The sequence below is a fragment of the Schistocerca serialis genome, chromosome 4, assembly GCF_023864345.2.
Source record: "Schistocerca serialis cubense isolate TAMUIC-IGC-003099 chromosome 4, iqSchSeri2.2, whole genome shotgun sequence".
NCBI lineage: Eukaryota > Metazoa > Arthropoda > Insecta > Orthoptera > Acrididae > Schistocerca > Schistocerca serialis.
Genome location: NC_064641.1, coordinates 406,656,852 through 406,672,329, shown reverse-complemented (window position 1 = coordinate 406,672,329; position 15,478 = coordinate 406,656,852). Strand labels below are relative to the sequence as shown.

The following is a 15,478-nucleotide window of genomic DNA, read 5'->3' as shown; positions in this document are numbered from 1 at the left end:
TCCTAATAGAACTCCAGTCAGGAACACATCTACAAGTAGCAATACAGCGTCACTGGTTCAATACGTTCACAAGACATTGGTTCTCAGACTTTGCTGATGACTATATTGCTTCCATTGTCTACTTCAGCACAAACATCAGGTCATTTTTAATTTTACTTGAACTGGGAGCTATGACCTTGCTAAATTACAGTGAAGTTTAACGGATCTCAAAGGACTTTTCATTTTGTACCTTGCTCTCATATTTACAAGTCTTTCGGGATTTTTCCTTTAATGGGCCATGTGTTGTGGGGAGGAACCACATACTCAAACGAATGAGCTAGATGGTAATATGAACCTTAACGACACACAAATACAATTCACTGCAGTTTCGTAAATGAATATTATTGGACTGCAGCATAACCAAAGAAAACAACTGGTAGCATTTCACCTTATACAGGAAGGCTGTAACCACAACTACCTAATCACCTCATATCACATAAATAATCTAGCTACAGATCATTACTGCTAACCCTGAACAGAGCACCAATGAACAACACATGACTACAAAGAAGAACTAAGGAAAATAAAGCACATAGCACTGGAGAATAGCTGCAATACAAAGACGGTACTGAAAATAAACAAAATACAAACATATATAGAAAAAATTACATTGTCAGCCAGACGTAAAACAATGCACATCAAATCAGCAGACGTCGACACACGTAACAAAATCACACAGAGAACAGACAATATCAAAATGACAGAGGCGTAACACGACATACCAACCAACAACACAATAGATAAGAACTTGCCGCATTAACCACTCCTACATATAACCACCTGACTTAAACAGTTGTTCATCTTTGTATGTGAGCCGCAAATATATGAGCTGTACAGCCAGATTTTCAGAACATCTCAGAACATTAAAACGTGCGAGTAATATTCCCACTAAACATTCACTAATTACCTAACACCACATACAACAAATGTGAAAATTGACTTGTCTGCTCGCCTGACACCAGTTCCATATCACTTCCAGCGCTTCATAGCGGCGAGTTTGCTGTTTTAAAAGGTTGACTAATGTCTTCACAGATGACTTGAAAGTCCCGGCATACACTAGTTGTCATGGGTCCCATCAGGCAGACGCACCGCTTCGGTTTGGGAGCAGGGCCTCGGTCGTGTGGAGTGGAGGTCCAGATGACGCCAGCCAGAAGCGAAGCCCTGCAAAACGGAATGCGCATGCGCGACCCGCTCCGGTAACCCTGTTGGCCCGTGGCGCGGCCTGCTGACCCTCGGGGCCGAAATGCGGACCTGCCGAGCGTGGGAGTGCGGCTGTGCCAAGGAATTTGTTTCTCCCCAGCTCTGGAAAATATCCCCTCTCTAGTTGTTGTCCAACTGTAACGGTGTACCACGAAGAGGCAACTGATAGAAGACGTCTGTTGTGAGTGAAATACTTACAGCTACGATAAGAGATGCACATGTCATCGGTACGGTAAATTGCAAAGCAGAGGTAGTAGGTTTGAATTCTGACAGTAATTGCAGTTTTGGTCACAGAAATTTGGGAAATGAGGGACTATGGGTGCTTGCTGATTACCAGATCATAAGCCGGCCTGGATGAAACCGTTTTAGATCCCAGTGGCGTTAAACGGAGTCAGGAAATTTGAAGTTCTCGATTGGAATACGCCGTTGGACGAGTACGGTAAGCCTAAGGGGGGAGGTGGGGTATTATGTATTATATATTTTCCATTTTTCATTTACTGATGTCCATTATGTAATTAAGAATCGAACATTTCATAGAAACAGGACATTAACAAACTGACCATCTCAAGAAATACGCAGACAGTGTAAAGTTCTGATGTAAGAAAAAAAAAAAAAATGCTTACTTAGTTATTACGTTTTACTTGTTAACATATCCTGACAATATGTTTCTTTTGTAAATTATTTTTACGTCGACACGAAAATGGCATTTCCTGCCAAAGCTAGTCTTCAATAAAGCATTATTCATTACAAAAAGCTTATGATTGTAGTATTTCATGTTGAATCTTGTCATAAGACCGATGTCTAAATCCACATCACGGAGTTGTTCTGCCCGCCCAAAAGAGGTCTGAATTTTATTGACAAACACGTTTTGTTGCCGTGTTTCGTCTGGAATGTGAGAAAAGTTGGTGACCAAACTTTCCTATCATCTGACCTTGGACCAATGTCTTGATTTACACTCCACAGGTCTCTGCAGTGTATTGTGCATTGTAGCCATCCAGTGATGTCATCCATAGGATGGGATCGTTCAATTTGGCCCTGCCTCGGCGTTAGTACACATTGTTGTCGAATATTTTACGTCTCCTTTATTCTCATACTCCTCATTCATATAACACAGACACAGCACGACTTTACAGAAACACACCATTACTTCCAGAACAAAGGTATATCATTTGATATCGAACGATAAGAAAAGAATGTCTTTCTCTTTGAAAAACAAATTTTTTTATGGAAACATTTTCTCCTTTTTTTCTCGTATGTTACCTACATGCATCTTTCAAGTTGCACATAGCAACTGCTGGAATGATTTCCAGAATAAAAATTCCTTTGACGACATTACAATCAACTAATTGTATGAACGCCACTATCCACTTAAAGATGGAAGCATGAGAGAGGTTTGCCTACATGTAGGGGCTACAGCCTTATGCCCTGATGACATCATCAAACAACAACCCCTTTGCTCTTTGCCACCACGCTCTCCAGTCACTCAAAGCACAGTATTAAAAACCAGAATTAATAAGAAAATAAATAAAAAATGGTGGAACTGGCCTAGTTGTATTTCGTAACATTATCCTCCATTCTCCTGCTTTCCAGCAATCACACTACACTGTTAAAATGATTTGCAAAAATTGCAACAAGTAACATTGTCTTCGTAATATTTGTGTACACTAACATTCTTCCGATTTAATATGAAAATGATGCATAAAAATGACGCCTAGGTCAAATGGATGCATTAGTCAGTATAGCCACCTTACATCCAGCAGTTGCATCAGCAACACATCCTTTCTTTTCAGAACATCTTATTAGAAAACTGACGAGTGCAGTACCCTGATATGATATTATGAATAGACAAGACAGGTTGCTGCCACTACTTCGTACGTATGACGGTAATCCTGACTGATCGAAACATGTCTCTAATTAAAAATGTGTAAAAGACACTGAACTATAAATAAGAAATATCTTAAATATGCATTATTCACTTGAATGTCAAAGATGTTTAGACAAATGTTTGTATCTCTGGTGCAATGATAAAATGATGCTTAAATTTGGCAGTGAATTGTATTATATCCGCGATGTTTACTTAACATTGCATAAATACACACACACATACACATACACACACGCACACACACACACACACACACACACACACACACACACACACACACACACACACACACACACATATAAAACACTAACGCAAGCGCATATACGAGCGCGATTTCACACACACACACACACACACACACACACATACACTACATAACGTAACACATCCATCCATCCCTTATTCTTCCATCAGAGGTCAGCAATTTAGTCGCCAATAAACTAAAAGGCCCAATTGCACAAGAGGACCCGAATTATTTATCCAAACCTTACGTTTCCACTATTTCCACATCCGAAATACAACGTCCCTGAATTGTGTGAAATCACATTAAAAGTTATGTAAACAATTTTTCATTACTAACTACAAAAACTCCAAGAAATCGAATTCAGAGTAGCTCACTAGTCTCATCTGTGAAGTTCATCAGAAGCAGTATGACATTTGCTATGGAATGTTGTAGCAAGTATGAAACACATTCTCCATAAATATTTAAAATCCAATGCTCTCTTATACAGTTAACTAACGATATAATAATACATAGTTGTTGAATATGAGTTTCGCTTTAAATAATTTTCCACAAAGATTCAACTGCTAGTTCATGTCCTTTTTGCCTGTCTTCGCCAATACATGGCTGCAGAAGTAAAGACTGCTGTGGCACAGTGTAAGACGCAACGGAGGCTCAGATTAATATGTAATGCTTGTAAAATGTCGCAATATTCTAAAATTCGCAATATTCTAAAAGTCTGTAAAAATGCATCAGCAAGACAAAACCGTGCAATGTTTATGTCGAGGATCACAATGACAATGTCAAGTATCACAGTGTTATTAATCACATATATTCGTAAAACTGGTGCCTAATACGTGATTTTGAGCACTGAAGAATGGTACTGGAATGCCTTAACACTTATTGTTTACAGAAATTAAGCAGTTGATATTTAAATTTCGGCCTCAAGGTTCGAAACTAACATGATGCGGCTAGTCAAGCACACAAATTAATATGCTTTGTGAATGTAAGCAATGTTTTCAAAATAAACTGGTTTGTAAAGGGATTCATTTAATTTTTAGAGGTCCGTACCTCGGTCTTAAAAACGGAACTCTTATAAGACCACTGTGTTGTCTGCTTTCTGTCATACTTTTAAGAACCCTTTTTCTAAGGAACGAGTGGACGTATGAAGTACAAATTTATGGCACATATTAAGGTCTATGGTCCCTTGGAGGTGAAAAATTTTAAGGTTCTAAATAAATTCATTCAAAAGATATGGCCATTCATGTCACATATTCTGATACTCGAAGACTCACTCATCAAAATTTGTAGGGCACTTCCCATTTGTACAGAATCATGAAATTTGGCAAGAAGCAAGGCTTCACAGTACAAGTAAGTGGGACAATGTGAAACTGTTAATTTTTAATTATATCACACGATAAATACTTCATTTGTCAATTTTTATCGCACTTCAAACTTGAAATTAAAACAATTCTCGAAAGTTTTGAAATCTATGGGACGAATATCTTGCAGTATCAATGTCGATAAAAGGTAAGAATCGTCAGTGTCCTGGATTCGCGAAATGGATTAGCTGCCTGTATGTGTAGTCTTGTACGGAACCCTCAGTGCGTCGAGTCCATCTCGCACCTGGTCGATGTCTTTATCGCTTAGGCAAGCTTCCTGGATGAAGCCGTACAATGAGACTAATGCATAAAACCGTGTTAGTGTAAGCAATGAGTTCGAGAAGAATTTTCAAAGTGGTCAATAATTGTATGTTTGGAAAAACCGCAGAAAAAGTGTGAAAGATTCTGAACAAAAGCCTAGCGATACCCTGGGAAGACAGATATGGGGTAGCTGCATTAATTACCACATCAAATTTCCGGTGGAGCATTATTTTTAACGAAAATTTAATAACCATTGACCTAACTAGACTTAATAGAGACGTTGATGAATCCATTGCAGTAGGATTGGCCGTTTTACATATTTACGAAATGCTTCTTCTTGACTTTCATTCGGCCCACACGCCCTAGATCTACCTACCACAGAAACGTCTGAGGTGCCGGGAATCGAAATCAGCTTCTAAGGGAGTGGAGGCAGTGAAGCTAACCACTTGGCTACAGCTTATGGTATATATAAGGAAATAGTGACGAGGAATAAAACCCTGTCTCTCTCTTTCTCCCTGTAATGCCTACTTTAATGAGAAAATAACATTATAACGTTTAATACAGAGGGACTGGAAGCTGTAACGTTGATAGTAGTCAGTCAACGACGTTCTAATATGTTACAGAAGGGATGAAAGGAATGCAGTTTCCGCAGTAGTCTAACAGCAGAGGATGGCAATGAATTTATCTTCAAGATGAGGTTAATACCTTAGCATGAGGTTACCGATATGTCTGACTGACTTTGATATCAGACAAGTTTCAGACATGAGACTAATATTGGTAGTTCCCTGTACATTTTAACCACTAAGTTAGATCTGCTCGCGTTCGTGTTTTTGCAACCAATTATTATATATATACTAAGATGGTATCTGTTCTTTCGGACTTGGTTAGAGTTTTTGTAGAGTTCTGTAATTATACTTGCGTTTTACGAAGATCAGTCTGTATGTGTGGGCTTTTGTACTCCATTAGTGATATATAATTCCATTAAAGATTTTAACTTTCGAAATATCGACTCTGACAATGCAGATGGCGATATTTCATCCGTGTCATTTCCGTTGTTGTTGTAGGTATGCAAATAATCAAAACAGTCATTTTTCAGTGTGAGATATTCGTCGTCGTAAGACATCTTCTTCCTTCCATCCTAAAATCATGTTGCACTGTAAGTGATAAAGACGCCGTCTTCCTTTCTCCTTAACATCACGTTTGGCTGTGTAGTACGGGATTGTGATGTATTGTATTGCATTTTTTATTACCTTTTGTTGTTATTCAGTAATAGTTGTAGGAAATACAGTCCACATTTCCCACTGGTAAACGTTTTAGAAAGCCATATTTCAATTGGTGATAATAGAACTTAGGTGATGACAGTAAACAGCAACAGACTGAACAGTCTTAAAGTATTTAGGTACTGTAAAAACGCTTAAGTATTTCATTAGGGTCTCACAGCTTGAATATGCCTAAATAATTACATTCATATTACTATTTATTTGTGTATTCGCCTAGTATTTTAGCCTTCTCAGGTCGGTTTCGGTTTTTTAGGCCTGAGTTTAAGAGTAAACTGTCTGTTAATTTCCTTACGTCACAAGTGTTTTAGCATAGGAATGGTATTCTCTAGAGCCAAAATCATGTTCCAAACACCAAATTGACGAATACCTATGAAAAAGCAATATGGTAATTGTTCTAAACATTTTTATACTCGACATAAACATTGCACGTTGAAGCTTATGTGTTTTTGCAGATTTTTAGAATGCTGAGACATATGGCAAACATCGTAGATTTGGTAAATGATTAATTTGAGTTCTGTTATGACTTTTACTATGGTACAACCAGCGTAGTTTGAACGCCTACTAGTGCAGCCATGTGTTAGCAAAAACAGACAACAGGACGTTGTATCAGCAATTGATTTTATTTCCCATTTTTATAGCTTTGTGAATTATTATTAATTAAAACTCCTCTTCAGTAATTAAGTATTATTAAATTGTTGATGGCATTTCATGAGTAAATATTGTTGTTTCATTATTTATGGAGAATGTGGTTTACGCTTGTTCTAATATTCCATAGCAAATAATAAGTAGGCACCACTGAAACTTACAGATGCGACATCCACATATGTCTGCCTTATCTTATTGTTCCTGACTGTCCTTTCTCTATCACTATTAACAATACCAGTCCCCATACTTTCCCTCACGTGTGTCCCAAAGCTTCGTCGACTTCTCCGTCATGTACATTGCCGATATGCTCAGACCGTGTCAGCCAGTCCACCTCTTTCAGTATGTTCATGGCACTCCTTTCCTCGCCCTCTGTCCTACACTCCAGAAATCTTGATAAACCCTACAACTTTACCTCAGTCAATTTTTCTCCTGATGTAAATAATGGTTCCTCAAGATCAACTCTTCAAAAACTCAGGCAATAGTTTTTTCCACTTCCATTACTTCTACCTTACCATTTATGACCGTCCTTTCCAGTTAAATAATACAGTGAAGTACCTTGAACTAACCATTGACCGATAAATAAGTGGAAACCTCATTACTATCTAACAGAATGATGGCAATAGGTCAAAACTTGTAAGTGACCGAACTTGGAGACTGCACTCCTTCACTGTCTTCTGTCCATACAAAATCTAGAGTAGACCCTGCCTTTCCTATGCAAATAATGCATGGGTATCCGCTCCATCAAAGTTTAATAAGTCCTTCCAAACCCTTGAAAGTCAAACGCTCTACGTAGCTTTCCGCATCTGTTTAACTTTCCCCCATTGATTCTTTACCATCTTATCAAATTACTACCTCTCCTTTCTCGCACTAACCAAACCTTCGAAAATCATCTGCAAACTCGATTCCAACAAATCTATTCTTTGCCTCTGATTTCCGATCCTAGTATGCTGCCTTGCCTTTACCGACTCATCCCACCTGCACACTCTTGACATACTCTCGCAACGAAATGCCAACCTTGTCTGCCCCGAGATGTACACTTTCCACCATTTACAAATCAACCCTACACATTCCACATCGTCGGTTCTCCCTTTTCCTTCCCACCCTATCTTTCCCTACCCCTTTCTCCTTTCTTTCTCTATGCCTTTTTCCCCTTCTGTTATTTCCAGCATCCCTAACTACTTCTACATGTTTCCCAACATCCACTCCTCCTCTATCGATATTTCCCACCGATCCTTCATCCTCCTACTCCCACTCTCCCAACCTTCACATTGCCTGACCTTTCCCCAGAGAAGGTCCTTCAATTCTCAATGACACGTAGTGCTTCTTTTTAAGATCAATGTTGTAAATCATGTTTTAGGTGTATTATTATTGTTCTTGTTTTACATTTTTGTTATTCCTGTTTTCAGCCAATAACGAAACGCAAGTTTCTTTTGCATAAAAACTTCCAGTAATTTCAGCTTTAAAATTTTTTCAGTTCTCTCGTAAATAATTTACCTTTTAATTTAGTGTTTTTTTTCTGCTTAGTGCTACATGTCCTTGTGCCCCTTCCCCCTCTCTCCGCATCCAACTGGGTGAGGGAGGTGAAATAACAGTAAAGCCAAAGAAATCAGAGATGCGTCTGACGGACCAGTCCACAAAGATTTTTTGCAGTCAGAAGTAAAAACATAGTTAAGATTAAATTTGACATTATTTTACGAAATTAAGGTAGGGTTACACATTTTAGATGCATAAAAACCATGTGCAAACACTGCAAACATATTTGTTTGATAAATAGTTCGGATAATTTTGAGCATACCACAGAGGGAGATAACTGTAATTGGCTCTTTGATTTAACTGCCTGCTGAAGTATTAGTCTTTGCTTGGAGGATAAGTGAGGAATGTGGTACATTATGCAGTGTGTGTGTGTGTGTGTGTGTGTGTGTGTGTGTGTGTGTGTGTTGCGTGTCTATTTACGGCAATTGTGAGTAAATGTTATTAATTTTAATATTACGCCAGAGATACATAATTATGTGAAACTAACACCTGCACTTTACAAGATATTTCAGGTGCAAAATGGGTGAAATATCGCATAGCATTCCTACAGATAATAAATAAACTTTCTTTTTATGTAATGGCGGCGCTGTTACAGAGTAATATGCAGCTTCTCTGTCGTGGAGACTGTGAAACGTGCAGCGAATAGCGATTCTCTTCTCCTTTGTTTACTGACTTGTTAGAGACAATCAAAATGATGGAAACTTCTGGGTGTATAATGGAAACATCTTTACAAGCAGTACTTTGGAGCACTACGTTATTGACCAATACAGTAGAGTCAACTCTGTTGTTCCGATGGAACAAAATTTTTTCCGTGTTCAAGGATTAGTATCGATATTTCATTAACTTATCCGCGAATATAGGTCATGGGTCAGCTATGTATCACATTTACTCAATACTACTACAGGTATTATAATACCTTCTATCTACTTTTTTTCTATTTATGATGATTTGTGGTACTGTATTCCATATGGTCCTATGGAGCATATGTAATATCGTTACATAATTTTTGTGCTCATTTATGGAATAATAGTCAAAAAGTGATTTCAGACTCTCTTCAATTATTTTTCGCCCAGCGACTCTCATAAAAGATAACGTTTCCATGGTCAGATTGCATGTGCCCACATATTCCTTGTCTAAAGTCATAGTTGATGTGAGCAGACTTAAATGAATACTTTAGTTGGACAAGGTGCCGTCGGTAGAAGATGCACTTATTGCCTTGCATGCATATTACAACAAAAATAATGTTGGTACGAGCCGTTGAACACTTAGAGACTTGGGCTGATCCTGAACGTGTTCAGACTGGCGATTGTGATCCATGCTTCTTATAAGCAGAAGTTTTGAACATGACTGTTTCTCAGCAGCCGTTTACTAATTTCAACATAGGATTATACAGTCAACAGGTTACGCATAGCTGGTAGGTACATTGACCTACATTTCGACACCTATTGAGAGTGGCCTCATCAGAATGAAATTTTGATAAATTCTATAAAATAATACATAGAGAATTAGGAACGAGAAAAACGCATTGCCCAAGATGACAATTTTCATAACGTACAAACGTTACTTACGTAAAATAACATTACTAAAAAGCAACGATCAGAATTTAGAGCGGCTATACTGAAGTCAAAAGTGAAACAAAACGTTCTAGCCTTTGCCACGTGTGCCCAGCTGGGAACATCAGACTAACCGGCACAGTGGCTTACATTGCTGCTAAGAAAACAATAGGAGTTGCACCACATATCAGGCGCGGATAGTAACAGGTGCTCATTTTAAACATTATAACAGAAATTTTGACAATACACAGTATTCAAGCAGATTAAGTACAATAGAGCCCTATGTTAGGCTTTACTGAAATTACTATTACGTAAACGAGAGAATGATACAGAAAAAAATTTACAAACAGCTGTACAATCCAGCAAATATTTGCATGTAGGTAATTTCAGCGGCACATATCTATGAGAATAGAAGAAAATGAAGTTTCAGAACCAGAAGCAGGGAAAAATATAGTAAAAAATAGAGGAATCTAAATTCCGCAAACAGTGGACTGAAACTATTGACAAAATATTTGTTACGTAGTTGTAACTGTTCATTGAGCATAAAGCAATCGTTCTTAGAAGTATGCTTGAGGATCTCCAGCTCTTCGAGTACATAGAGCCTGTGACCTTTCTTTTTTCTATGTAAAAGGGAAATTTCTTCAGTGGGTTTCTAATTGTGTCCGGAAATTAGCAGATGGTCAGCAAAAGTGGAATTGTGTACAATATTGCCTCTTTTCCCCAACAAATGATCTTGTACCTGACACTAAAAGAACTTCCAGCTTGTCCTATATAACAAACGGGACACATATCGCAAGTGATTTTATACACTCCTGAATTGTGTACCGGAGCAACTGTGGCTTGAGACTGTGATGATTTGCGAGTTATTGCTCATGGAAAAGGAAACTTTGGACCCATATTTTTTAATCAGATGACGAGGAATTTTGTACGTTATAGGGCCTAAAACGGAATGGAGAAAACATTTTTGTACTCGTTAGTGTTAGTAATAACATTGTTTCCTAAAGAGGTTGCTTTACTGGTCGATCTTAGGCTATACAACTTGGAGTCTATTTCTCCACTGCAGAATATGTCTGATTGCAGTCTGAAGGCAGTTGTTTACCTGTTCTGTGTCAGGAGGTCTTTCTACTTTTCGTGGTCATTGTTCACCCACTGTCTTGTGGTTCGTCTCGTGGTAGGCCTTGTGGCCTAGAGGAGTCAGAACAAAAATAGTGAAACTGAATTCCAAAATTTCTTTTAATTGAAGTTATTAGCACAGAAAATTTCTCTCAAATATGCTAGAGGAATGATAATAATAGATATCAGTTTTTACGTTGTACAAAAGTACTGTTGTACAACTGAGAAACATCATTCTGTGTATGAAATACGATATTAGAGATTCTTTGAAATGAAAGATGTTCTAAATTTTAAAATGTACAGATTGCACCTTTCATTAAGTAACACAATGTATCCACTTTGCTTCTCCACTTTACTCAATATAGTTGACGACAGAATTAATTGTATACAGGAAAATATCGAAAAAACGCACCATAAGAAGATTAAAGAATTAATTACACAGCACATTGGTGACACTTGTGCAGTGTCTTCACCAGTACATGAATTTTACCCGTGGCTTGTCAAGTTAACAGACATACACTTTTCCGCAACACGGACAGCCGTCCTTACCAAAGAATTAATATATAATGGTACTCTTAGATTAAATTACGACAATATGAAACGTATCAATGCTGATGTTACGGTAGCCACTAAACGAAATAGCTTAAATGAGCACGAGACATCTAAGACTGTATTAAGGACCAAAGAAACACATGTGAACACACGATACCTTGAACACGAGATTGGCATTCCTAAGACCAGTGTACATCGTATTCTGACACGTCACCGTTTCCATCATTAACATGTACACCTACCTCAAGAAGAGCATGGAAATTATTTCCAGCATAGTGTACAGTTCTGTCAGTGGGCACAGCAGCAAATCGTCGCCAACCCGAACTTCTTCTTCAATGTTCTATTTACCGATGAATGTTCCTTCTCAAACAAAGGACAGGTAAATACAAGGAACATGAATTATTGGTCCCGCGACAACCCACGATGGCTTAGACTAGTGGAACATCAGCGTAAATGGAGAGTTAAAGTCTGGTGTGGGATGCTAGGTACTACAATTATTGGCCCTTATTTCATCAATGGTAGGCTAAACAGCACGGCGTTTGCCAACAACCTCACACGAATTCTTCTTCCTCTTCTGGATGAAGTGCCGCTAAGAACCAGATTGCCTATGTGGTATCAACACGATTGATATCCAGCTCGTAACGCCTTACGTGCACGTCGTGTTCTGAACCGAAGGTATCCTGCCAGATGGATTGGTCGAGGAGAAACAGTTACTTTGCCTGCTAGGTCTCCTGATTTAAATCATCTGGACATTTTTCCTTTGGGAATGCATTAAAGACGTTGTCTATCGCGATATTCCAACATGCAGGAACGTATCGTGCTTGCTTGTAATTCTCTTCAGCAACACTGGAAGCAGTAAATAATTCTTTCATTCAACGAGTGCACCAGGTTACCGATGTCCAGGTTCACCATTCTGAGCACCTTTGAATGTTCTATTCCTGGGTAATGCTACAAGAGAGTCAAAGTCAATTTTGTGTTATGTTTTTATTTGGTTTTCATTTTTTTCTGGCAACTCCAGCAAGTGGACGAGTTTGTGGTCTCGGGCTCAAAGTCATTGTTGTGTTATGTAACTAAAAACGTTGTCTTTCAATGAATGGTGAACTGTGATACATTTTTGAGTCGGTTTTTATGAGAGGAAATGAATTACCGAATAAAAAATACCGGGTGCCATTTAAAAAAGTCATACCGCTCTTCATATCTTTGTAAAAAACAATGCTGCAACTAAGAAATCATGTTGATTGATTTCCCGTGACCTTTAAGGAACATTTGCTTGAAACATTTTGTAATTCGGATCTGGACAAACAGTCATTTAGGGTGGTCAAGATGAACGGGACACCCTGTATATTGGTCAATCTGGACGTGGTTTTACAACACGGTTCAAAGAACATATCTAGGGTGCAGCACGTACTTTGGACAACATCTGAATTTTAATAGTCATTCAGAAGGAATTACCATGAATAACCTCAAAGTTCTGCGTACAGTTCCAAAAGGTTTACTCCTGAACAGTCTTGAAGTATTAGAAATCTTTTTGTATTTCAAAAATAATTCATCAATCTTGTTGATGAATTGGTGGACTTTCAAGAAGAAGCTTCCTTCGATTTATTTGAAGACATCATTTGAATAGACTGCTGCTTTTCTGTTTTAACTTTATTCCAGTGGCATTTTCATTTTGTAAACTAAAATTCATAACTGATAGATCCATATAATTATGTTGTTGTGGATTTATTATCAAATTGTAGACACGAGTGACTACTCTGGGATTCTTTTGAGTTATATTATTTGACCATGGGCTCTTTTATCAGCACATTTTATACGTTGACGTTATGTCCCGATCGATGTAGTCTACTGGATGCCAAGTACATTGTTTCCTGTGAAGAAATAGTGCTGTATTAAACAATATGACCAGCATTTCAGTTTTGTTATACGATTAGACATTCTATAATCAGTGTTTATACGTTGACGCTATATACTACAAATAATAGTTTATTGGCCTCCAAGTGTTAGTGTTCTCTAGTAAAACGGGTCTGTATAACGAGTATGACCAGCTTTTTTGGGCAACCTATAATAAAAATTGTACCGGCACCACTTCAAGACGGCATCCGGATTATCTTTAACATCTGTGGTCGACATCATTCGTTATGGTAACACATGGCCTCCATGATATACATCTTTGATACTTACTGGCCATGGGAACGGCGTCAATAGATAGCGTCTTCAGGCCAGAAGACTGCGCCAACGTTCCACCAGAGTTCGTAATATTCAGCACACAGTTTAATTTCTGCATAATCATCATAGATGATAATTATTTTATATTTGGTTATTCTGTACACACTCTCTCTTGATTAAATAGCTGAAGCTGTGGATATTTTAAACTAGTTAAATAAATTATTTCCGCCAGATGGTACAACAAGAAATAAGAGTAATAATTTTTAAATAATCTTGTTATATTAACCACTATTTTTAACATTCTGTTCTCTCTTATAGCCATAAGTTTTTATAATTATTCACTTTTAAATAAACGGTCTCTTCAAATGATACATAACTTATGTAAGTCGTCTCTCATAGGCTGACATTGACGTCATAGCACAAATACGCCCTCTCCAGATCTATATAATGTAATGCCGCCAAACCAATAGCAACAGTTTCAGCGACTGCGGTCAGCTGACTGTGTTATGTCTCGTCAACTTCAGCTGATGGGTAACGACTCTTCCATTTTAATGTGTATAAATTATTTTAAGCCTTTGACTTGTTTATGTAAATAGCACGTTTTATATCTTTCATACTAGTGTCCGAAGATGGCCTAAGCCTAGACCGAAACTGGTCATTTTACTAAAGTACCATCGCGATCTATACCGTTTTGTCACAGATTTTATACAGGCTGGTGTAAATGGTGTAATTTGTCGAGAACAAAACAGCCAAGTGGTCACTGTAAATTGAGTTTACAGTGCTATGTGCGTCGTAGCATCCCTTAGTATTGGGCTGTACATAATGTGGTTAGGATCTCAGTCCCCTCTCAAGTCAAAAAATGATAGATGTTTGGCTCTAACTCTGTCTGTAAGTCTGATCAGCAGTAGGTCGGTAGCCGCTAAATAACGTGTTACGATTGTTGGCAGAAGGATGTCCAATGGATTCACATCACCAATTTTATTTCTGTGTTCCTATATTGTACTGAGAATCATAGCTTTGTTCCAACTATAGCGTTTCACATATAAGTCGTTACTCCTCGTCTGCCATTTGCCCTGCATTTCTGCAACAACTGTACTTTGGTGTATTGCAGTTCTTCCGTTCTGACATTCATGTACTGCGGTTTCAGTGATATGAATGTCTTAGCATAGCATCCGGTGATAAATGTGGAACACCTCAGTGTTTTTCATGTGATTCTTACACAGAAGCAAATCTTCTCTTTATCTTTCCATTTTTAGTGTATGAACAGCAGAATCTGTGGAGTCGTGGTAGTGACAGTGAAGTCACAGGTGCTCAGTCCATCACGGCATGAGATAATTATTTCGCACCGCCTCTGCCATGACCGTTTTAACGTTGCGATGCCTGCAGATCCCCATCTTTATTCTTTGTGTTATTTGATGTTTTGAACTCTAAATCTTCTTTAATTTCGCTATATCAGAAACCATTACTATTCGTGATGTTGGTGTTGTCGTTAAATGTATTTTCAAACGCATTTCAGACTCGCGTAGTTCTTCCTGGATTGCGGAGTCGCAGACACCTCTCAGCACCAACTAATTGTTGTTGTATGTTGTTATATCGTGCGCACGGTCTACTCGACATATACTGTTCGCCATTGGAAGTATTTAGTAAGC

The 15,478-nt window shown here is 38.1% G+C and overlaps 1 pseudogene; it reads right to left on the bottom strand.

The window, feature by feature from the left end:
- Window positions 1-15,007: 15,007 nt before the first annotated feature.
- LOC126476749 (U6 spliceosomal RNA) lies at window positions 15,008-15,107 on the bottom strand (annotated as a pseudogene).
- Between the last annotated feature and the right edge of the window lie 371 nt (window positions 15,108-15,478).